At 36.3% G+C, this 23555-nt stretch overlaps 1 protein-coding gene and 1 long non-coding RNA gene across 8 annotated transcripts in view; both read left to right on the forward strand.

Annotated features, from left to right (window-relative positions):
- Nucleotides 1-23555, forward strand: part of SPOCK3 (SPARC (osteonectin), cwcv and kazal like domains proteoglycan 3) — a 185311-nt gene that overhangs the window by 43717 nt on the left and 118039 nt on the right. The window lies entirely within an intron of this gene.
- The window catches only part of LOC119700016, a 40718-nt gene that overhangs the window by 11240 nt on the left and 5923 nt on the right, over nucleotides 1-23555 (forward strand). The window contains exon 2 of the long non-coding RNA XR_005256632.1: nucleotides 63-23555. This exon is cut by the window's right edge and continues 5923 nt beyond it. This is a non-coding gene — a long non-coding RNA (uncharacterized LOC119700016). The remainder of the gene's footprint in view (nucleotides 1-62) is intronic.

Consider the following 23555-nt stretch of genomic DNA (forward strand, 5'->3'; position numbering starts at 1 on the left):
ATGAGGCCCTCTATGGACAGATAGGGGTAGCCTCATTTTAACAAATTCTGGTTCCCATGCAGGACTTCAACCAACCCAATACCTGTTGGAGGGACAGCACAGCAGGGCATAAGCATTTCAAGAGGTTCCTGGAATGTGTTGATGACAACTTCTTTCTCCAAGTGATAGAGGAGCCAGTGAAGAGAGGTGCTCTGCTGAACCTTGTTCTAAACTACAAGGAGGATCTGATGGGGAATGTGAATCTGAAGGGCAGTGTTGGCTGCAGTGACCATAAAGTGGTGGAGTTCAAGATCCTTAGGGCAACAGGGGAGATGCACAGCAAGCTTGCTACTCTGAACTTCAGGAGAACAGAGCTGGCCCTCTTCAGGGATGTGATTGGAGGAGTACCTTGGGATAAAGCTCTGGAGGGAAGAGGAGCCCAAGAAAGCTGGTTAATATTCAAGGATCACATCCCCAAGCTCAGGATGCATCCCAACAAACAAAAATTTGGGCAAAATCACTGACAGACCTGCATGGATGAACAGTCTGTTCCTTGCTAAACTCAAACACAAAAAGAAGCCTGCAGAGTGTGGATGCAGGGATAGTTAGTCTTGGAAATTGTCTGACGAATCAGATATCAGGGGAGGAAAGCTGAAGTCCTGATAAATTTAAATCTGGCTAGGGAGATCAAGGCCAACAGGAAAATCTTGTCACTGGTAAAAGAAAGGCTAGGGAAAGTGTAGGTTCTCTCAGGAAGGAAGCAGTGAACCAGGTCACACAAGATGTGAAGAAGGCTGATGTACTCCATAACTTTCTTGCCGCAGACTGGCAAGTGTGGCAGCCACACTGGCCTGAGTTGCAGGATGCAAAGACAGAGACTGGAAGAATTAAGAACCACCCACTGTAGAAGATCAGACATGAGACCATCTAAGGAAACTGAGGGTCCATGGGACGTGATGAGATACAACTGTGGGTCCTGTGGGAACCGTCCAAAGAAGTGGCAAAGCCTCCACCCATCGTATTTGGAGAAACTGTGGCAGTCTGGTGAGGTTCCTTCTGGAAAAGGGGAAACATAACCCTCACTTTTAAAAAGGGAGATTGGGAAGACCTTGGAAACTACAGGTCAGTCAGTCTTACCTAAGTGTCTAGGAGAAGTTCCTCCTGGAAACTCTGAGTAATTGGTGACAGCCCAAATGGCCTTTTGTGATGGGATTACAATGTTGGTGGATACAGTAAGAGCAACTGATACCATCTTCTGAGAACTGTGAAAAGCATATGACACTGTCCAACATGGTAATCTCTAAACTGGAAAGACGTGCGCGTGGTGGTTGGATCACTAAGGGGATCAGGAGTTAGCTGGATGGCTGCTCTGGAAGGATTGTGGTCAGCATCTTGATGTCCAAATGGAGAAGACAGGCATTCCTCAGGGGCTGGTGTTGGCACTGGTGCCGTTCAGCATTGTTGTTATTGACACGGACAGTGGATCAAGGGCGCCATCAGTAAGTTTGCCAACCACACCAAGCTGTGTGGTGTGATCATAAGAAGCTGGAGGGAGGGGATGGCATCCAGAGGGATCTGGATAGGCTTGAGAGATAGGCTTGTGTGAACCTCATGAATGAAGTTCAGCAAGGCCGAGGGCAAGGTCCTGCACCTGGGTTGGGGCAGCCCCAAGCACAAATAGAGGCTGGGTGGAGAATGGACTGAGAGCACCCTGGGGAGGACTCGGTGTGCTGGTGGATGAGAAGCTCAACATGACCCATCAATGTGTGCTTTCTGTCTGGAAAGCCAAACACATCCTGGGCTGCATCACAAGAAGCATGGCCAGCAGGTTGAGGAAGGTGATTCTCCTTCTCTGTTCTATTCTCTGTATACTCCACCTGGCCCCCCAGCATATGGACATGGATGAGAGGGAACAAGTCCAGAGAAAGGTTGTGGAAATGGTCAAGAGCCTGAAGTGCCTCTCCTGTGAAGACAGGCTGAGGTAGTTGGGGTTGTTTAGTTTGGAGAACAGAGGGCTCTGGAGGCCTTCCAGTATATAAGGAAGCTCCAAAAGAGCTGGAGGGGGAGTTATTACAAGGGCTGTGTAGAGATAGGAGAAGGGGGTATGGCTTCAAAGGGAAAAGGAGGAGGTTTAGATGAGATGTTAAGAATAAATCCTTTATTTATTTATAAATAAAGGTGGTGAGATATGAGGGTGGTGAGACACTGGAAAATGCTGCCCTGAGCAGCTGTGCATGCCTTATGCCTGGAAGTGCTGTACTGGACAGGGCTTTGAGTAACCTGGTCTACATAAAGGTTCCCAATCTGTGACAGGAAAGTTAGACCCAGATGATCTTTAAGATCTCTTGCATCCCAAAACATTCTATGCTTCTATGATATCTTCTACTTTTTTTTTTTTTTTTTTTTGAGTGTTTCAGCAACCTCTTCAAAATTCTCACCGGGATAGGAAGTGTTAACTATAGATCCTGATGCCTCAAGTCTCTATGAGGTTCATTTAACTTTGACACTCTTGCCAATTTGCTTTTTGATATTCTTGAAACTTCACTTCTTTTGAATAAGTGTGAAGAAAGTTACAGGTTGGTTTAGTCCCATCTCCCTATTTTCTCCAGCGAAACTAGAAAAAAATGTGGTATTTGTATGGAGTCAGAAATTGTATTTTGTTTAAAACTTCCAGTGCCATTTCATTGCAGTGATCTAAAATTATTAGATTAAGTTTTCCTTACAGAGAATAGTTTATCCACTAATACCACATGACAAAGGAGTTTTACAGCACAGTAGCTTTTATTCTGAAGTCTTGACTCCTTTTTTATTCAAATTGAATGTACCCTCAGGCTTTAGATTTGTGACTTCTCCTATATTAGGGTAGCCTGAAGATGAGCTCTCCAGTTCTTGGCAAGTCCTAAGCTCTTTTTTCAGTTTTTGTCACACAGAGCTGTGACCATCTGGTGGTAGATGTCTTATTTTTTCCTTCTGGAAGTGTACTTTTCCTTAGTGAACCTAAATATTCTCTAATCCCTTTGAGAGTAAATAACTCTGTTCTGGAGAGCCCTGGCAGTACTTCTTATCTGGAAAGAATGCTCCTATTTTCTAGCAGTGTCCTGCAAAGAAAGCTTACTTAATCAGTATTGTTAAGATGAACTCCAGTTCTTCAGTTTTACTTTTGTATATTCTGTCAGTGGCCAGTTTCTTATTCTAGGTTATTATAGATCTAGATTAATCTGACATCTAAACAAAAGATTGCTTTTGACTGTGTGTGTGGCTGTTGTTTTTCTTGTAAAGTGTGTATACATTCAAAAAGAAAATGGTATTTTTTTCTACTTTATATTTTGAAAAACAACACCAAGTCCTGTAGAATGGGTGGCAAACAATGCCACATTTCTCCTGAAAGGAAAGAATTAGACGGTTTCAAAAAGTTATTTACTAAAAAAAGATATTTTGATGCTACAATTAATGTGACTGGTGAAGAAACCTTGGATCAGGACTACTATCCCCTGGATACTGGTTGGATTGTCATATTACAGAATTGTGTGAGGAAAAGCCAGGCAGATATTCTGGGGCCTTCCCCACTCTTCCCTTCCCATGAGTTTTTTACAGTAGCTTATATTGCTGGCAAGTGTCTAGCTTGTAATCCTTTTTGCATGTTTGAAAGATACACCTGGAAAGGGAAGGCTTTGTGTAATTTGTTATTCCCAAATCTGTTCTTTTGCAACAAAAAGACTGTCCCTTTACTCCACTGTGTGCTTAAGTATCAAAACTACTTAAGATAAAAAAAGCAAAAACCACAAAGGCATAATGCTGTAATTTCAAAATGATACAAAGGCACTTCAGAGCAGGCAGTAGTATTACAGGCTTTATCAGTGTTGCATCAGTTCTTTCCTTCATAAATCTTTCACTACACAAATCAAATATTTGACAAAAGTGATGTAAGGGAAAAGATGTTACAAATCTCCAGTACAGTTAAAATGACTGCTCCTAAGGAAGGTAATTATTTCATCATTCCATCCACAGTTCCCCAATTCGTCTAGAAAGCCAGTTATTGAGAAAGACTTAGTAATTTTGAGGCCATGCTCATTGTAGGGTGTTTCAGACTAAGTAGTGGCTCAGGTGCAAGAATACATCTTACTACTCAAGTCACTGGAATTTTTTTGGGGGTAGATGAGGTTTTTTTTTCCCCCCACTGAACTGCACATAGAAGTTCCCCCTTTACTTGGCTGCATTACACAGAATACACAAGCAGATATTTACAAATCATGCTTTAGCTGGTAGGCAGTCACTAGAGGGTAATATATTCTCATCTCACTTTTGGTCTTTCCAAATCCTCAGGCAGCTACCTCTGTGCAGTTATTTAGCATGTGAGGCAGAATTGGCAGCTTTTTGAATGTTTGCAGTCAGAATACTTTTGTTGGATGTTGCAATAATGGGGCTACAGTATTGCCTGAAATCTTCATTGGACTAAACTAATGTCAGTGCTGTTGGCAAATAAAGCCTGTATTTTCAGCAAACTCTTGAATTCTTGAGGTCTTTTAAATTTTCATATACTTGAAACTCTTTGTGAAAAAGAAAGCCCCTTTGAGAATCTACCAGGCTAATTGCTTGCAAAGAAGCAATGTCATCACATTTACCTTGGATTTGATAAGAAGTGTGTGGTTGAGGCATGTGGTTGTTTCAGACCATTGTAATTTGGGGACAAGAAAATGGAAAGGAATTTTTTTTTAAGTGACTTGGTCTCCTGTTGCATACTGGTCAACTTGATGTGTTGCTGCTCAGAATCACAGAGAATTACATATTCTCCAATAATGCTTATCAGAATAAGTGTCTGTCTAGAACCAAAAACTGTGAAATTTTTTATGCAGTATTTCTATTCAGCAGTCAGACCTGATCTTCTACAGAGTCTGAAATGGCTTCTTATCCCATCTGACAACTTAGTAGCTACAGATTATTTCAGGTTTTTTCTGTTCTGCTGTGAGTTTTTTCATCAATCTCTTGCGAGAAATGTTCTCAAAGATTCTACTGAATCAAATTCTCTATGCTTAGAAGTGTATAGTGGTAACAATTTGCTTTTGAGTGGTAGTTGTCACTTACCTATACAGACAAATTCACAAGTGCTTTTGAGAAACTCCAGTAATTTTCTCTGGAGTTCTTTTTTATCCTCCGATTTGTGAATTCTAGTGGCATAAATCAGTTTGTTATTCTGTGCTTCAAAACTCTCTGCCCTCCATTTGCACCTTCCTATCTTTCCAGGTCTGCCCTCCATTTGCACTTTCCTATCTTTCCAAGAGATTAAAAAGTTATATTCTGTAAGTTTTTAAAATATCTTAAACCTGGTCAATGACTGGATCTGTACAAGTGATTTGGTAGACACTCAGAGGTATGTAGCTGGAAACTGTAGAAGGAATACCCAGTTAACAGTTGCAGTTGTGTGCTAAAAATATATGCGGGCTTAGATGAAGAACTGTAAAAGTAATTGTAACATACTTTCTGCCCTCCAATGACTCTGATCCCAAAGTGCATCCTTGCCTAAACATAGCCAGCCTTGGAATTGGCCGCCAGAGGGCAAACTAAATGTGCATGCTCCCCACTCCCATATGTTCTTGAAAATCAGCTGCAATTCTTCATGTCAATGTTATTAGATTTTTTTTCCCCTCTACATTAATGGTAAATACTTTTTAAAGAAAATATTATTTTTTGCCGAAGAGGTCATCTTGTCTTGGCTCATTGTGTAGCAACAATAACCTGAGGAACCAACTTTGAAAGAGCATGTTTCATAGGAATGGTGTAAAACATCACCAGGCTAGTTTTACATCTTAACTGCTGGATGACTTTTGATGGCATGTGCAAGCAGAAGATCATCTGTGAGTCTTTTGTTTCTTTTCATGATCAGAAAGAGCATTAATCAGTATTAGGCTATAAAGAGGCTCTTGTTTACAGTAGGAACTCTTTAGTCGTGAAGGTTTGGGAATAGCTATTCCAAAGTCCGTTTCCCTGATGCTGCGGACACTGACATTCTTACTGTATGTTTGAAACAAGATAAAATTTTGTTCTGTAACTCAAAGTAGTTCCAGGAGTTCCATTTTACACTTGCATAGAACTTTGTTGTGTACTTTCCCTTTAAAGCAAACCACTTTACTAGACAAAATTGCGCAAAAGTTTTGCTCAGGCAGGTACTGAATTTGTTCTCAGTGTAGGTATGAAAGATGACACATCTCAATGTTCATACATTTTTTAGGTCAGTAGAAATAGACAGGGTAGATTTGTTTGGAGAATTATGTACAAAATTTAAATATAGAAAGACTAAATAAAACCATCTACTCTGAACTTTTCAGCTGTTTAACGAGCAGGGAATTGATTATAGTCACGAAATTTAGAAGCTTAAATTGATATTATCTTCTGCAATGGTGTACTGATGGATACATCCTTATTTTAATTCGTCTTTCTCTGAAAAAATATCTTTCTTATGTGACATAAAATTATGGCTGTCAGATAAAATAGTATATGTAACGAAATGCTATGTCGTTGGAAGGGAATGGTACCATGATTTAATTTGCTGTTAGTTTTCATACTGATTTTAGAATGTAGGTGAGTGCATTTTTCTTCCTGGTATTTTCTTCCTTGGTATTTGTCAATACCAAGCTATGATGTGGTGTGTTCCTGTTTAAATTTGGACTTCTTGGCCATGGTTAGTTTTATTTTGTAAAAGTTTCAATATGGCCTGGGTCAAACCACTGTGAAGCTAGGTGAGATTATTACAGTACAGAGAGAAATGCTTTGACCATATAGGTATGGTGTTAAGTAATCTTGATTCATAAAAATTGTGGATTTATTAGCTCTCATGTGCAAGACAATAACTAATGTGGACTGTATGTTTATAATAACATTTTTCTGTTATTCTTTGTAAACATTTATAAATATATTTGTTGAGCTTTCTCTTCGGGATTCATGTGACTTTGTAGGAATTTTAGATTTGATTCATACAGAATTGGTCATTTTATAATTAGAGAAAGTAGAAGGTGGAAAATTATCCTGACAGAGTAAGTTAAGTATTTGACAAGTTTTCAGTGGATCTGCTTTGTAGATGATATGTTGTAATATAATATAAAATATATTATATTTACAATATGATATTTCTGTAATGTCTGGCAGAGGAAGATTTTGAACCTCTACATGTGTATACAGCTTCCTACTAACATGAGTTGTAGTAAAGGACCATTTTCATTAGTGGCAGTTTGATATATTTTCCACAACATCTTGGCCATATTAATTGTATTTCACAAAGGTTTTCTCTTGAAAGATTGAGTGGGTAAGATGAACATGTCATTGTGTGGAGAGATGTCCCTGAGCCATCAAAATTGCAAAAAAGCACAAAAAAGACTAGAAAGTCTCTTAAAGCAGGAAAGTGGCAAACTTCAGATACTTGCTTGTGCTTATCTCTATGGTGGATGAAACAGCTTTAAGACTCATTTGATACATTTAATGCTTGTCTTTTCAATTAAAACACAGCATGTAAAGAGTCAAAAATCCTCTCTGTTATTTTGGTAAATCTGTATGTGTAATGAAGTGTATTTTGTTCCTTTTTTTTTTTTTTTTCAAAATACTCCATATTCAATATATACTTTTTATTAAAATAAGATGTTTGAAGTTTAAAAAAATAGTTTTTGGGAGTGTTCTTTCAGAATATCTAGGAAAGAGCTTTGAAGTTCCCATGTAGCAGGCAGCCTTTCATTATAGATATTGATGACATTACAATTGGAACAATAGTCTGCATTGATTTTCATAACATCCTAACAATAATGTGGGGGATAATTTTATAATGCCTTAATATAAATCTGTCTTTTTCAAGAAAAAAAATCAAGTCCTATTGTAGTACAATTTCTTATTTAAAACTCAAACGGTGTTTCTGGCATGTGCAACTGAAGGAGGCATACCTGTCGTCTTACACAAGACTCTTTCCTGACTGAATGTTAAAATATTTTCATATTAATTTAGAAACTGTTTTTATGGCATTTCTACAAACTCCTGTCCAGTTTGAACTCTTACCTGTACTATTAATGAAAATTTCTTTTCCCTCTCTTCTCCCTCAGACTTGACCTACCTGCTCATGCTCTTGAATAAATGTAGGGATATCTACTCTAAATGACTCCTGGAGAGGAAAAGTTTTTTAATAAGTGACTGTGAAAATAGGAACTTGATGTATTTATTAGTGTATTACATTTCTCAAACAGGGTGTAGTGAAGTAGCTCTAAAGGAGGTGATTCATGACCCATCAAATGAATTATTGGAACAAATGAATTTCCCAGAAATGTTGTGTTCAAACAGTAACAGAGGGTTTTCTAGATACATCAGAAAAACTGACACTGATGGCTTTCCTTTCTCTGCCTTTTCTGTTCCAAATAAAAGTTCTTGCTGGCTGTGCATGAGATAGGTGACAATTGAAGAATGGAACATAGGAAAGAAGTGTCTTTTCAATAATTGTGTTCCTTATGACTGCTTCAAAACTGGCTCAGATAAATTGTTGACAATTTGAACCTTAATGATGTAGGATGCATGGTTGCTTTGTTTTCTTTTACAGCTTATCTTGTTCTTCTTTCATGAACATGTGTTGTACATTTAATTGTGTGATCCTGCATTTTTGAAGGCAGTTTTGCTTGTTTATTTAACAAACTGTCTTACTTTCAATGTTCTTTTTATTATTATTGTTTTAGAAATGTGCACTTAGTGAATTATAGACTGCACCTTAATGAAGTAATTATTGAGGGAAGAACAGTCTGCAGCCACTGTATAATTGTCTTTTGCTGGGTAATGCAATCAAATTTGTAGTTACACTCATTCAGCTTTTTGTGTCTCTTCTCTAGGGTCTTTTAAGTGGATTGTTCTAAAAATATAGCAGTTGTTATCTTTGATAGTGTAAATACTGTGGGAATTTAAAGCTTAAGATCTTTTAGAGGAAAAAAACCCCAATGCCTTCATTGATAGACAGATCCACAGATGCCTGTTGCTTCTTGTGGTGCTGGCTATTAGCAGTCTGCTTTGTAGTTCTTCCATGGTTGAATTAAATCTGGAGTTTTTTAGGAGTTGATCTGGTCTTCTAATAAAACTTACTTGAACTTTGTCTTCCTGAAAAAACAGTGTCTGAAGTAACTGTATTAATGTCTCTGGGGTGTTTTATACAGAGATACCAGAGTTGACAGAAGAAGTAAGATCAATTTTTCTTTAAGATGTACAAGAATAAGGCTGTTTGGAACCAATCTGTTCAGTCCATATATCAAACATTAGATATATCTGTAACATTTAGATTGTGGTAAGATTGCATGCAAATTTTTATATTTTAGTTCTCTCCTTTAGTATTTCTCTCATAATCAAATGAGCTTTAAGGAATAGGTCAAGTGTATGGCAAAAATGACACTGATTTGAACGTAGCTATCCTGTTGGGCTTGAGCTGTATGTCCTGCTTAGATATTTATAGTTTTGTATGAAATGTGTTTGAAACATACTGTGTTTGCTTGCAGAAGGGAAGCCAGTGTTGCGCAGCTGTAGAGATGTTAAGCTAGCCATTTGCTTGCCCTTTGTGTTCTTTCTTACTCTTGTTTTGTCTGGTCGTCTTCTCTACATTTTTATGCTAAAAAAAGGAAAAATTGTACATTGTCAGCAATGCAACAATCCTACAAAGAAAGTCTCATACATCTGTAGTAATGACTTCTTTATAGGAAATATGTGAGGGAAAATAAAACAAGTCAAACTCAATGTCTGTAGTTCAGCAGCTTATGTCTGACAGTTTGCAATAGCAAGTAACCAAAGTAGGAGATAAAAGCATCAACGTAGTTATAGAGCCTTCTTCTTAAAAAAAAAAATCTCTGAAGGGCTGCAGTGTCTTAATGTATTTCTGTAGTATGCTATGGCTGCTCCCCTTTTTTGTGTTCTGTTTTGCCATTTATGGCTGTAGTTGCAGCTTTGAATGCAAATTGCTGTCCTTCTGGTGGGATAATGGTTTTATTTTGTACTCCAGACCTTGTCCTATATGGATATTAGAAATTAAGAACAACATTCTGTTTAACTGAGTTATATGAACCATATATAATCTGTGTTTCCATAGAATTTAACTAGAAGCTGACTTGGCCTTCTGGTTAAAATAGAGCTTAAGATACTTCTGAGTTGAAAGGATTTCACCACCTATTACTACATCCTGTGGCTTCTACTTTAATGAGGAACAAAGAATATATTGGATATTTTTGACTTTGATTTTCAGTAGTTAACCAACACACATTTGCATCCAATAATGAAGAAAAAACATATTTAGGTTTGTACTGTGGTCTTAATATAAAGTTATTCCTGCTATCTTTAAGCTTGACCATATATTTTTTTTCTTAATCAGTTATTTTGAATTCCCTAGGACTGGATTTATACCTGTGTCTGTCAGTGATCCCTTTTCTTACTTCTGAAAACTTAAGAAAAGATTAGTCTTCTTCTCCTCTGACACGAAAGGATTTTTAACTATTATGAGTGGCTGTGGGATTGTTGCTATTTGGAAAACGATATTTTTAAGAAATCTCGGTTGTCACATATTGCTTGTTTGGTTTTTGCTGTGTACCAGTAAAATAATTCTAGCATTTCTTATCAAGCTACAATCAATTCTGCAGTTCTTTTTTTTTTCTTTCCCTCAGGTTAACAGCTGCTTTAGTTTGTTAGATGCAGTGCTTACAAATTCGGAGGTACTGCAGTACTTGCAAACAGTGAAGGTGATTTAATGCTGTTACCTCATCAGATTATCAGATTAAAAAAGGATAAAACAACAATTTACCAGAGAATTTTTTAACTGAATACTTAGCTTTTCATATCGTACCTTCATATAATTCTTGTGTAGTCTGTCCTCTAATCTTTGACCTTCCCTAAAGATGTATATTTCAGAGTGAACCTGATAGTCACATTGAACAAAGCTCTCATTAGGCACTATCATGGTACTTTACTTGCCACCTTGTTTTGTGTGGAAATTTATCTTAAGCAAAAAACTGAATTGTGATAGTCATGATTGAATTTAGAGCTTGTGGGCTATATTTAGGCATTTTTTTATAAGGTAGGCTCTTCTGTACTTTCTCTTGCATCAGATTTAACTGGAATTAACTGATTATTGCTGCTACAAAAAACAGGAGAGGCATAGAGCAATTCAGATTAGAAAGACAAATTACTATCTTCAGAAACACGTTCTGACATGGGTTGGTCCATTTTATTCAAAGGCAAATTGTACACTTTCATTACAAGTATTTGAGATAGAACCATTTTATACAGTGATCTACATTTCTAAGCAGCTAAGTATTACTTGTTTATTCACAAATCACTGATCTTCAAAAAATTACCATCAATGAAGGTGCAATTTTCTGAAAATTTAGACATCAGTCAGTACAGAGGGGAAGGAGAAATAATAAGCTAGAAAAGTGATTGCTAATGGACTTACTGAATTCATTTTAGAGGAATCTACAATACTGAGACCATTGAAAAAACCTTAGTAGATATTATGGGCCCCCAGTACAATTGTAAGTTGGTGAAATGTGGAAAAATTGTGGATAGAAATCTTAATGGTGCCTTGTGTTTCAGAATGCACAGGCTTCAACTAGATGACAAGAAAATTTTAAGATTGTGCAGATCACCTACAGAGTTGCAAAATTAATGTTCTACACTTTTACTCTTTAGTTTTTCTATCTCTTTGAAGAGAATTTATATAAATGAAACAAAACTATGACACACAGTTTTCAGTAACTCCCGTGTAATTAACAGGATGACCATGTGAAGTATATTTGTGGAATGTGATCAATAATTCTGGATTTGTATCATGTTTAGGTTTAATGTGAACGTAACTGAAGCTGATGTTATGGTACTGTCTTATAGATAATGATCTAAAATATAGATATAATATTGCCATCACCATCATCAAAGATGGTGATGGTAAAATGAAATGTGTAGGCACGTGCCAGAGCTTCAGTACTCTTCAGTGAGCATATGGATTTTTTACATTAATCATATTCTGATACACTTTTATCATCTAGTGAAAACTGTTTGCGTTATGGGTATATATTTCAATCCAGAATGCTACATTTATAGAAAAGAGTGAGGTAATCTGAAAGTTTAGTCATTGAACTAAACTGCTGTTTGTTTACTTTGATAGCAGAGTGGGTCAAGTGTGTCACCTTTAACATGAAGTTTCTTTGAGCTTATGTGTGTCTCTTGCCAGTTTGTAATCTTTAAAGGAAGCATCAAGTATTCTGTACTTGAATGTTACACTGCTAAAAGTTCAGGAAGAGCCAATTTCTCTCTGACTGTTTGAATGTTGTAAAGAGCTACTTGCAATTTCAGCCTTTCAATTTCAAAGTTATCATGTTGTTGTAGACTGGAGATCATTGGGTTTTCTCTCCATTCTAAATGTCGTTATTCTTTACCTTCAAAAAACCTATTTGATTGTGGTGTCTTTTTAAATAAATTTTCCCCTCCCTACTTTTATCCATCTTTATACAGGAGACAAATGATTGCAGGAAAAAGGCTTTTTCATACATGAATCACCTTTTTCTTCATCCCAGCTGACTGATCTTGTGTACCATACAGACTATGCTGGTAGTAACCTATGTATGATATCACTGTAACATCAAAAGAGAAAATAGGAAGTAGTTAGTTTGTGACCTGATCCATTTTTTATTTAAGATGCGTGCTAGATTTGGTATTGCAGATATTTTAATTTAGATGCAGTCCAGATTTTGTTGTTTAGGTTTGAACTAAATAAATCATCTTCATAAGTATTGTTTGGAAGAAAATGCATATTGTGCTTACCCATGCAGTAATTACCTGTGTTTTAAATGGGCAGGCTGATGATGTGCACTGGTAGCAGTACATGGATACTTTGGACTTGCAGCTTCCAAACACGGACTTGGAGAATGGAGCAGTATGTGCTGCTGTATGAGAATGAACTCCATTCCAGCCAGACTCAGCCTGCTGCCAGTTCCTATTTGCATGGCTTCTATCTATGAGTTCTTTTATTCTGTCTTGCTGGAGTTCTGCCCCCTCCTTGCTTCTCCCATATTTGCTTTCACTGCTATCCTGCTATGAAGCCTGTCTCTTGTGAGAGACAAGACACTCACAAAATTTGTCTTTTTCTGTCTATAAGAACACTTTTCAAACTTTGATTTGCTGCTGTAATCATACATTGTTCCTAAATTGTGGACGTCAGGGGTAGCTGCGTCTCCCAGACTCTCATTTTGTTTCTAATCTAGAAGCATTACATGATGAATTAGTGCTGAAGTACTCCCCCACGTGTGTGCCTCTCTTCAGGACAATTACACACTTCATCAGTGTAGACTGAGTTGAGTACTTAGTCTTCTGTCCCACTCAGTTTGCATTACTTGTTTTTTTCTTTTTTCTTCTTTTAGTCTCTTTTCTGTCTTTTTAACCACAACAGCTGCAGTCAAGGCAGATAACCTACTAATTCTGTATGTATTTAAACAGATGTGTAAAACTTGTTTTTTGATGAACTTAATTATAGTTTAATCTTTTAAAATTATTATTGTCCTTGCCCTGATTCAAAATCAGTACTTGATTTGGCAAACAGACAAAACAAAGGATGAGTCAGACATTTTAGAATCCTAATGAGACCGGCTATCAAAGAAACACTAAGCAATACGGTATTTCTTAATGGAAACGTGCTGAATACTTGAAATTGTTGACATAAGAATGGTTGGCTTAACTCTTCATGGGGTTTTAAAATTATGGTGTTGGGTAAGTTATGCATGAAGACTTTCAGTTGTAATGAGTTTGTTTTTTTTTTTAAAGATATATATCAGCGTGCTGCATGGGGACTATCAGGTGTTCACACTCATTATTGCACAAAGGAGTATTGGAGGGGACTTTTGTTTTTTGGTGCACTTGGCAGATTCTTGCTTTACATAAACTTTGATGTTACAGAAATCGTACTGTAAAACTTTTGCTGTGATTAATAACAGGTTGCAGAGTTGTGTGCCTGAACAGCTTTGAGAATTGATACTTTCCAAGTATTTATGTATTAGAGGTGCTATGTGCCCTGGTTCTTTGCCAGGGATCCTGTTAAAATCGCAATATTGAAGGCTTTATTATTTTTCATTGTTAGCTCTGTTTCTTGTGTCACTATTGATTGATTTGGTTTTTAGTTGCTGTTTCTCAGTGAACTGAAAACATTGGAGACCTAAGACTTTTGTTTATAACATTCGTTATCATACAACACTGTTTAAATGATGTTCAAGCGTTCTTTTGCTTTTTCTCTCTCTTTTCACTTGGTTGTAACCTTGTGGGATAATTCCATGGAATAAAGGAGAGAGCACAAAACAGTGGAAACTTCTAACTCCGGTTAGTATACATTCAGAATTCCGGTAATGAGTTACAGGAGATTACCATTACTAATAGGAACCAGCTGACCAAAAAGAAAGTCAACTCATATGCAACTATTAGAAAGTAACAGAAAACAAATTAGAAGATGTGGTTAAGTTCCTGTATAATTCTGTGGGGCATATTGTCATTCCCCCTCTTCTTACTCCTCAAGATATAGTATAGAATTACCGTAAATATTAAAAAGAGGAAAACAAGTGATAAAGGGTATCAAAAAGTAGATTTTCATTTAAAAAAAACCTTCATATTTGAGGACTCTGATAGGGAGAAGGAATGGTAATGAGAGGATGTTGCTTTGCTTTTTTTCTCCAAAGACCTCTATCTTTGGTTATTGATCATTCTGTATCTCTTCAATAAGACAGCAGCTGTCTGTTCTTGGCTCCAGCTGGAGATGGAAATTGGAGTAGATGGTTCCATGTGGCAGGGTCAGTTGCCTACGTACAGTGGCATACACTCTAAAACCAGGAACATTTATGTCAATGGAAGTATTTAAAAGCACAGGAATTCTAGTGGAATGAATACAAGATGGATTAACTTGAAATTTAAAGCCAAAGACAGTAGAATGCTTTTAACAAAGAAAATGAAAAAGTCTGTGTACCCGAAGTAATTGAAACATTGGTGGGTTCTCATGTGGGTGACCATGACTTTGGAGAGCAGAAAAGAGGTACTTCTCGTTGAATTTTGCTCAATGTCATTGAATTTCACTTTCACGGGAGGAACAGTTAGGGTCACAAGGAAACTGAAAAAATTATTTTCCGCAGCTTATGCCAGTCCTAGCAAAAATACAAGCTGGGCGAATCTTTTATTTAATCTACCTCCAAAACCAATACTAGTGACCAAAAAGAGCTCTGCAAAACAGGTGGGGATTTCATATTTTTGAAATATATTGCTAAAATGATTATTTTATAATAACAGTAATGGTCTGTGGACACATGATTTGCTTCCAATGCATTAAAGACAAAAATCCTGTATAGTTCATTACGTAATTGTCCTTGGTACTGGATGAAAATCAAGATGGCAATTAAAAACCAAAATTCACCTCAGCAAAAAAAAATAGAAACAAAAATAAGGAAAAAACCAAAACCTGTCATGATTTTTTTACCTTTTGTTGTCTTTAATTCCAGTCATTCTGGTTTTCTTACTTTTGTCTGAGTTAAAAAAAAGATCTGGAGATTAGTAAGCACAACCAGCACCTGTGTTAATGAACTGGAATTTATCAGCCCTATTCTGACTGGTTCCAGTCTCCCATATTTATCACTGTACACATTAATCACTATTCTATGAATAGTACTATTGTGGTAGGTTTTATTAATTGAGATAGGCTGGAGCCATAAGTATGGAATATCACTACTGCAGCACTTTTCTTTGAGGAGCTGCTGACAAAACCGCCAGCTGGTGACTGGTATAGATAAGGAGGGCTTGTTCTGTGACTGTAGAATGCTTTGTCCTTATCATTGAGATCTCAGTATCTTTCAGGAATTTCATAATGTGGCACAAGTAGAGCTTGAGATGTGATTATTTTTTTTATTTCACTAAGTGAGGTTTTACACTTTGTTTTTGCAGTACTTAATTTTTTTTAGTTGCTGATGATGATTATAATTTTCTTTTCTATCAAGGTATGTCCAGACAGTGGATATTTCATTTCAGAAGGGCAACCAGCAGTGCCTTTAAAATTCTGTTGCTCTTACTTATTTTACAAGATATTAAAGAGAAATAATCTGGAGGAACAGTCTTCTAGGATACATTCTGCACCACAAAAAAAGCCTGAGCAATGGGCATTGAAGCTCATTGCATGGAAGGCCTGGTAGTTGGCATAAATTATATAAGTTGCCTAAAGAATTAATTTCTTCCTGGTATACTTGCTGGAAATAGATGCAGTAACAGTATGATTAATTGGCTTTGTCAGTCAAAACATGCACATTTTGTACAAAATATTCAAAGGAAATTTCACCCAAGCCCTAAGGTGCTTGAAACTTTCAGATTTACAGTATATTTTCAGATTTACAAGCTGAATTGACAGAAGAGAAATCAGCTGGCAAAAAGGAGTTAAGCACATGAAGTGCCAAATTGCTGTGTTTTGGAGTAATTTCAGTGACACCATTATTTGAAGTAATATTTTTTCCCCTTTTGATTTGCTTTCTTCCTTTTGGTTTGAATCAGCTTGGGCCACGTGTGGCCATAATTTCTCCTTTATTCCTCGAATGCTCTTGGAGGATTTTGTGGAAATAATAGGCTGCGAATCTTGTATTATTTTGTTCATATCTGCATGGTGGTGTATGTAAGAGAGCTGATGCCTAAAGTTGTCTCCTTAAAATGGAGATGATGTGTGTGTGAAGTATTTAAGACTGGTCAATGACTTATTTAGAATCAGGGATAGGAAAGTTTTGGAAAAGATCCTTAAGATCATCAAGTCTAGCTGTAAAAGTATTACTAGTGAATTATTCTGGTACTTCTCTAGCAAAGCAGGAAGGAAGCTGGTCTAAGTCAGATCAGTGGAGTTTCCAATATGCATTTTTATGGTATGAGCAAAGATAATGCCCCAACAACACAATGTAAATAAGTAGCATCATTTTTATAAAGACATATTTTCTTCTAAAATTGCATAGTGCCATCTGTGTTGTTTATAAAGTGCCCTAAGTTAGGGAAAAGAATAAACAAACCCCAAAATGAGTACTGAAAATTATGAAGATGTGAGTAGCAGTAACATATTGAAGATAATACCATTGAAGTGCCTAGGGTTAGAAAAAAGCTGATGAATAAAAAAAACTACCAAAAGTAAGGAGATTTTAGGTGGTAAAACAGGATACCTTCTTCCATGTAGTGAATGATATATTGACATAAAAGAAATATGGCAAATCAGCCTTTCCTATTAATACTGAACAAAAAAACCCCCATGTATTTAGCCAGGATATGACTGGATGGCAGGAACTTGGTATGATATATAAGGAGATTTTACATTAAACTGTATTAGTAACACCCTTAGCAATATTACTTTGACTACTTGGAGTACAAAGATTGATACTGCTGTTTTTTTAAAATCTTGTTTAATGTAACTGTGTGTTTTCACCCAGAGATATGCCTAACTCTGCTAGTACTTTTGGCCTTAATTATTCTTTGCAGTAAATATAGACAACTGGTGACTTTGGAACATCTGTCCAAATTTTGTCTTGTCAGGTATTTCTAATAATGTCAACTTTTTTTTTTTAACTTGATGGTCTCCAGTTTTACATATACTGTAGTATGGTAAGTAGACCTACAGAAGCAGAGATCCTTGATTATAAATTTAAGGCCAGAAAAAAGCAGTATTTACTTACCCTTATGTCTTGTGTTACATAGGCCAAGTAATTTTACTACCAAGCTCTGGGAAAGAACCAGATTCCTTAATACTCTCAATCTGATGTACAGATATCAGGCTGATCCTTATAATATGAAAGTTCAGAAATCAAGCATTCAGAAATTATACTTAAAATTTCAGCCTGGTGCATTTACTGGTCTTGTTGTGGCTACACAGTATGATACAGCCCTGTAGCTGCATGCTCGTGTCTTGCACCTCTTAAGTGGAAGGGATTTTCTGTGAGCCATGCTTGACTTCGAGAGCAAAGGACTTACAAGTCATTATACTTGTGTTTCAGTCGTGTTTCAAAGTGCAGAATAGGTACTGAAGGCACAGAACTACAGGAAGAAAAAGGAAAGTAAAGTTAGTTTGTACTTCAAGTTATGTGTACTGAAACATTATCTCTTGTTTCTGTGTTTATTTTTAAATATTCAAGCTTTCTAACTTGAAGAAAATAATGGCATTGAATGTAACATCAAAAAAAAATTACTAAAAGTAATTTTTTTTCACAGAAAAAGCTATTAAATATTTAATGAAATAAAAGTGATGGATCGATACTGTAGCATTGTCATGTCTAATGGAACATACACTGAAGAGAATACCTGAAGAGAATGTTACACCTAGAAGCCTGACTACTCTTATCCAAAGACTTCTTCAAGGGAGGTCCCACACAGGTTTTCTATCTGTGAAACTCAGGGATAGGTTGCGTATCTCCCAGAGTGAGCACACCGTAAATCTGTTTAAGTCCTTAAACTTGATTCTACTTTAAAATATAAGTCAGCTGCTTAATCTGTAATGTTTTTCTGCAGAATAAACTGTAGAGATTACATGTACAGTTTCAATTAAGTTTCTTCCATGCGAGCTATCATAGTAAATTAAAGAATTAGAATCCCAAGTGAACGTGTCCCTGAACAACCTGCTCTGATTGACCCTGCTTTGAAGCATGGGTGAAATTAAAAATATTCAGTTGTTCATGCCAACTTGAACTTCTCTTCCTCTGATCCTGTGAAATGCTGATAGTTCCCTGAATTAACAGATGAAGCTGGTAGTCATTGCTTTCAAGTTCACATATTCAAGTAGGCTGTTGATAAACTCTAGAATGTCTGCTGTGTTTAAGGGTTTGGTAGTTTTTGGGTGTGTCTTTTTTGCGGGGTTTTTCTTGTTTTGTTTTGTGTGGTTTTTTGTGGGTTTTTTTGTTTTTGTTTTTTTTTTTTTTTTGTTTTGTTATGCTTAAGGCATTTTGATTTCTCCCAGTTATGAGCCTAGCACACAGCTTTTTGGTAGAATTCTATTGCAACTCCAGTGTCACCAGTGCAAGTTATGTGCTACATGTACACACACACACATATTAAAAATAAATGAACCAACTCTTTAAGTTGTTTTGTATTGTCCTAATTAATTTTTCTTTGTAAAGAGTAAGAAAGTAGACTTTTGGATTCTGTCCAATATTTTCTTCTTGTAGACCTGAATATTGAGTTTCTTCTTTGTCTGTGTATTTCTTGTGACAATTCTGTGTTTAGTAGTTTAATGTAAGCAGTTGCTTAAGTGGGCGCCTTAATTTGTTTATTCTGCTTCATTTTCATATTCCTCAATTTTTTAGGAAAAATATTTTCTACTTAAATATAATATTCACAAACTACAATGCAAATTATTTTAAAAAATAAAACACAATATGATCTACATAGAGGCATATATTCCTGTTAGTAATGTTGCTTATACATGTATATGTGTGTATCTGTGTACCTCATAACAAAACTGTCTAATTTGTTGTATTTTACTGTGGCATTAAGTAAACAGTTTGAAAGAAAAGCTTATTTGTTTAAGTGTAATGAATATGTGTATGGACTTTGGTATGTAGTTCTGAAACAGGATTTATATGGTTTCAGTAGACTTCTGGAAAATAACTGGCTTGGTATCTTATGAGCAGGTAGATAAGAGCAATTTCTTGGTTTTGTGTGCATGTACATAGTACATGCATGTACTTTACATGCAGTAGTTTACTGTTTAGTAAACCAGTAGTATCCATTGGCCACTTTAGACCCAGTCTCTATAGTGAAAACCAAAACCAAGTGTAATGTTAAAAAAATGATATTTTATTCCAAAAATGTGTTGCTTATTTATAATGTAAGTACTTCAGTGCTTTAGTGAAGGTTTCTTTCTTGATGTTGGCCATAATATACAGTGGAATTCTTTGTATTTGCCTTTTATGTGTGAGAGCTGTGTGAAAAGTGCTTGTCCACATTCAGATGTCTGTAAATATTCCAGGACTAGTCTTAATATTTCTGTATAAGTAGGAAAGCTGCAGTGAGGCTAAGGATGTGTACAGTGGGAGGACAGGTATTGAAAAGCACTTTGCCTCTGTACCTGCTTTAAAATCTGAACTGAACTCCAGCTATGACATTAATATCAGCCAAAGCTATTTAAACAGTAAATCTGCATGCAGATATGCATCCAAATGGAAAGGTCAGTATTGTTTCTTCCTCCTCCTTTGCTGTAAAGCAAAACAAATAAGGTCCAGTCTCTCATTCTCTGTGTTGAAAACTTAAAGATGACTTAGTATAAAGGGACCTGGGGTAAAAAGCCAAAGGAGTTTTGACAATATGGGAGTCTCTTCAACAGGATATTATGATATATTATGATTAAGTTGAAACATGTTGTTTGCCACTTCTAGAGGAGGTACACAGCTGGGGTCTGGAAGGTACAAGAGAACTCAAGTTTGCAAATGAGTGCTGCATTTGATCCTGATGTAGCTGCAAGCAGTACTTTCAAGCCAGAAAGAACGTGGAAATACATGTTTTCCTTTACTGAATAGATTTTGTCATAAAAAGGCAATCAAAACCCAAAATAAAAAAAAATCAAAATGTATTGAGTAGAGATTTGAAATAAAGACATAGTTTTCATTGTAGAACAGTTCTCCTCGTAGTTTGGGTCTTTTGATTAGGTATTTATCCTACTTAAGTATAGTATATTATATAGTAGTATATAGTTCTTACAATAAAAAAAGATTTCTATGTATTTCATAATCTCATAGAATAGTTTAGGTTCAGAGACCTTTTGAAGGTTTTCAGGCTGAAGCTCCTGCCATGAGCAGGGATGTCTTCAACTAGACCAGGTTGCTCAGAGTCCCATCCAACCTGGCTTTAAATGTTTTCAGACAGAACATCTGACTCTTCTCTGGGCCACCTGTTCCAGTGCCTCACTGCCCTCATGGAAAAACATTTCTTCCTTGTATCTAGTCTGTATATGTATTCTTAACAGTTTAAAACCATTAACCCTTGTCTTATCACTATGGACATGTTTGGTGTGCTTCTGTTGTTTTATAGGTCATTTTATTATTATCTAAGCATGTCAGATATCATAAAAAAACATCACACATGAAATACTTTTTTAGAAAAAAATTTTGGGCTGTAATGGTCTTGACAATGTTGTTTGTGGCTGAAAATAAGGCTTGTCAATGTTGGCACACTGTATCAACTCGGAAATTGGCAGGATATTCATAGGCTCAGCTCCAGTATTCAGTTTACACTGTAGAAGAAGAGCTGACTTGGCTATATTCTAGGGCTTGACAGGCAAAAAATAGATCTGTAGTGGTTGGTGTGTTTTGGGGTTTTTTGTTTGTTTGTTTGTTTTTTATTTTAGCTATACGTAGAGGGTGAAGATTTGATTTTTTAGGTTGTGATCCTCATTTATGTGCTACAGGTATTTTTTAAATCCCAGACTTGGAAATCCGTTGTAATACTGGGTATCTGGTGCATTACAATAAGAAAACATGGGCTTGATTTTGCCTATTGTCTCTCAAGAAATGTTTAGAATGTCCTTGAAAAGTGTTTGCATGAGAGGAGGATGGGAAAATGATCTTAAACTGTGAAGACTAAGACAGGTTTTGTTGCTGTTTTCAATTGCCCTTTGTGGTAGTTTAGAGAAGGTAGAGCCAGGCTGTTCTCCTTACTGATAGGCAGGGATGGGATTTAGAGGTGAAGGACATGTTACAACATGAAAACCCTGATTAAGTGAAATAAAAACAATTTCTTGTGTGAGTAGACAGTGTAATGGGTGTACCCAGACCAGGGGTTGGAATCTCTGTTCCTAGAGATACTTAAAGTTTGACTGGGCATGACTGTGCAAACTTTTGGAATTGGACATGCTTTAAGCAGTGCTTAAGACTAGAGGACTTCCAGAGGTTGTTTACAAGCTAGATTTATTTTATGATTATATGGAAAATTAATATTAAATAAGAGACTTTGCTATATTTAAGGAACACTAGGGAGTTTTTAAGACCTTGTTCACAAAATAGTTTGTGATAGTATTTTGTGTAATTTGTGAATGTAAACTACAAGCTTTAAGAATTAGATTTGGTACTGTTTTGTTGAGGAGCTTACAAGATGTTCACTTGTTTCCTAAGTCAGAATATGCAACTATCCATTATTTGCTAGCATATTTAATCAGCAGGTAGAGGAAATACTTGAGGGAGAATGATACAATAAATAAGTAATTTTCTTTTCAGATGTAACACAAATGATACATAATTACAGAAGTTGAACTGCAGAATATGTTGGAGAAAAATTATGTGTCTTTATGTGTACCTTACCACAAACACATAGATCTGTGCACTAGTTTACAAATCTAGAAATTGTTGCTAAGTGCCACTACCAGACTATGAAAATTGCTTTCTAGTCTGGTTAAAAAGAATATAGAATGGAGGATAGACAAATTTTTTGTATCTTACAAAGGTACTCTCCTTTTCTGTGGTGGTTGTCTTACTGTCTCCCTTTATCTCTGTGCACAGTGGTTTCGATGTAGTAATTTCCCTATCTCATAGGAGTAAATAAATCTGTTCTTGTGTTGATCATAATAGCAAAGAGTAGACGAATTCTACCTCCTTTCTTTTATCGGTAGGATTTTGTTAGAATTACTCGGCAGGGCAGCTTAGAGACATATTTCTCCTCTGAGCCTTTAAATGTTTTAGCACTGATGCTGCTGAGGCAGCTCTTTATTTTTTTAAATAGTTTTAAATTTCACTTCATAGTGAGAAGACCAGGTGCTGGAGGAAAACACAATCTCAGGCCAGTTAGGCTGGTGCAGTGCTATCCACTTTTGGATCTAACAGTGTTGTTGGAGCATCTCTCCTAAAATCTGAGAGAGATGCTCTAGTAGAGGATTTAGGACAAAATGTAATTTGTTCAAAGGTACTATAGTTTTCCTGCAGTATTTCAAAGTCCACAGAGAAAGCTGGACTCTGAATGCGGAGGCTTGGCAAAAGGATTCAGATCCAAACTGACCTCACAGTACAAAGCAGATGGGTTCTCTCAAATATTTAAGAGGGAAGATTGTTGTTTTCATGCATTTGGTCATAGCTGTTGGCCTGGAAAACATTTTGCTTTTTCGCTTCTATCATCAAAGCAAACTACACCTGATCCTGACAAAAATGACTAGTTGAGGATGGGAACTCAATCTGTCTTTAAAGTATCTCTGAGAAGAAATGAACTGAAATGTTAATGTACTCAAGTGCCCTTTTCAGGCCATTGTTTTTCTTTTCAGCAGAAGGAAGGTGGTACATATAGGCCGTTGGAAATAAAGAAAGATAGTCTTCAGCTATGATTGCAGTTCATATATAAAGTCTGTTATTACTGTGCATTTCCATAGACTGAAAAGGGAGTTGGCATCTGGTCTTAAATGTTAGCTGTAGTTGTTTTTATTTTTGAATTCGCTGCAAAGATTTGGTATGTTGCTTTATTTTTGTATCTAGCACATTGACAGCCATGACATTCTGCTGCTGCTTGTTTGTCACTGTAACTAAGACAACTCGACATGCAGAGTTTGCAGGTAAACACACAGTAAGGGCACTAATGAT

The sequence above is a fragment of the Motacilla alba genome, chromosome 4 (assembly GCF_015832195.1).
Source record: "Motacilla alba alba isolate MOTALB_02 chromosome 4, Motacilla_alba_V1.0_pri, whole genome shotgun sequence".
Taxonomy (NCBI): Eukaryota; Metazoa; Chordata; class Aves; order Passeriformes; family Motacillidae; genus Motacilla; species Motacilla alba.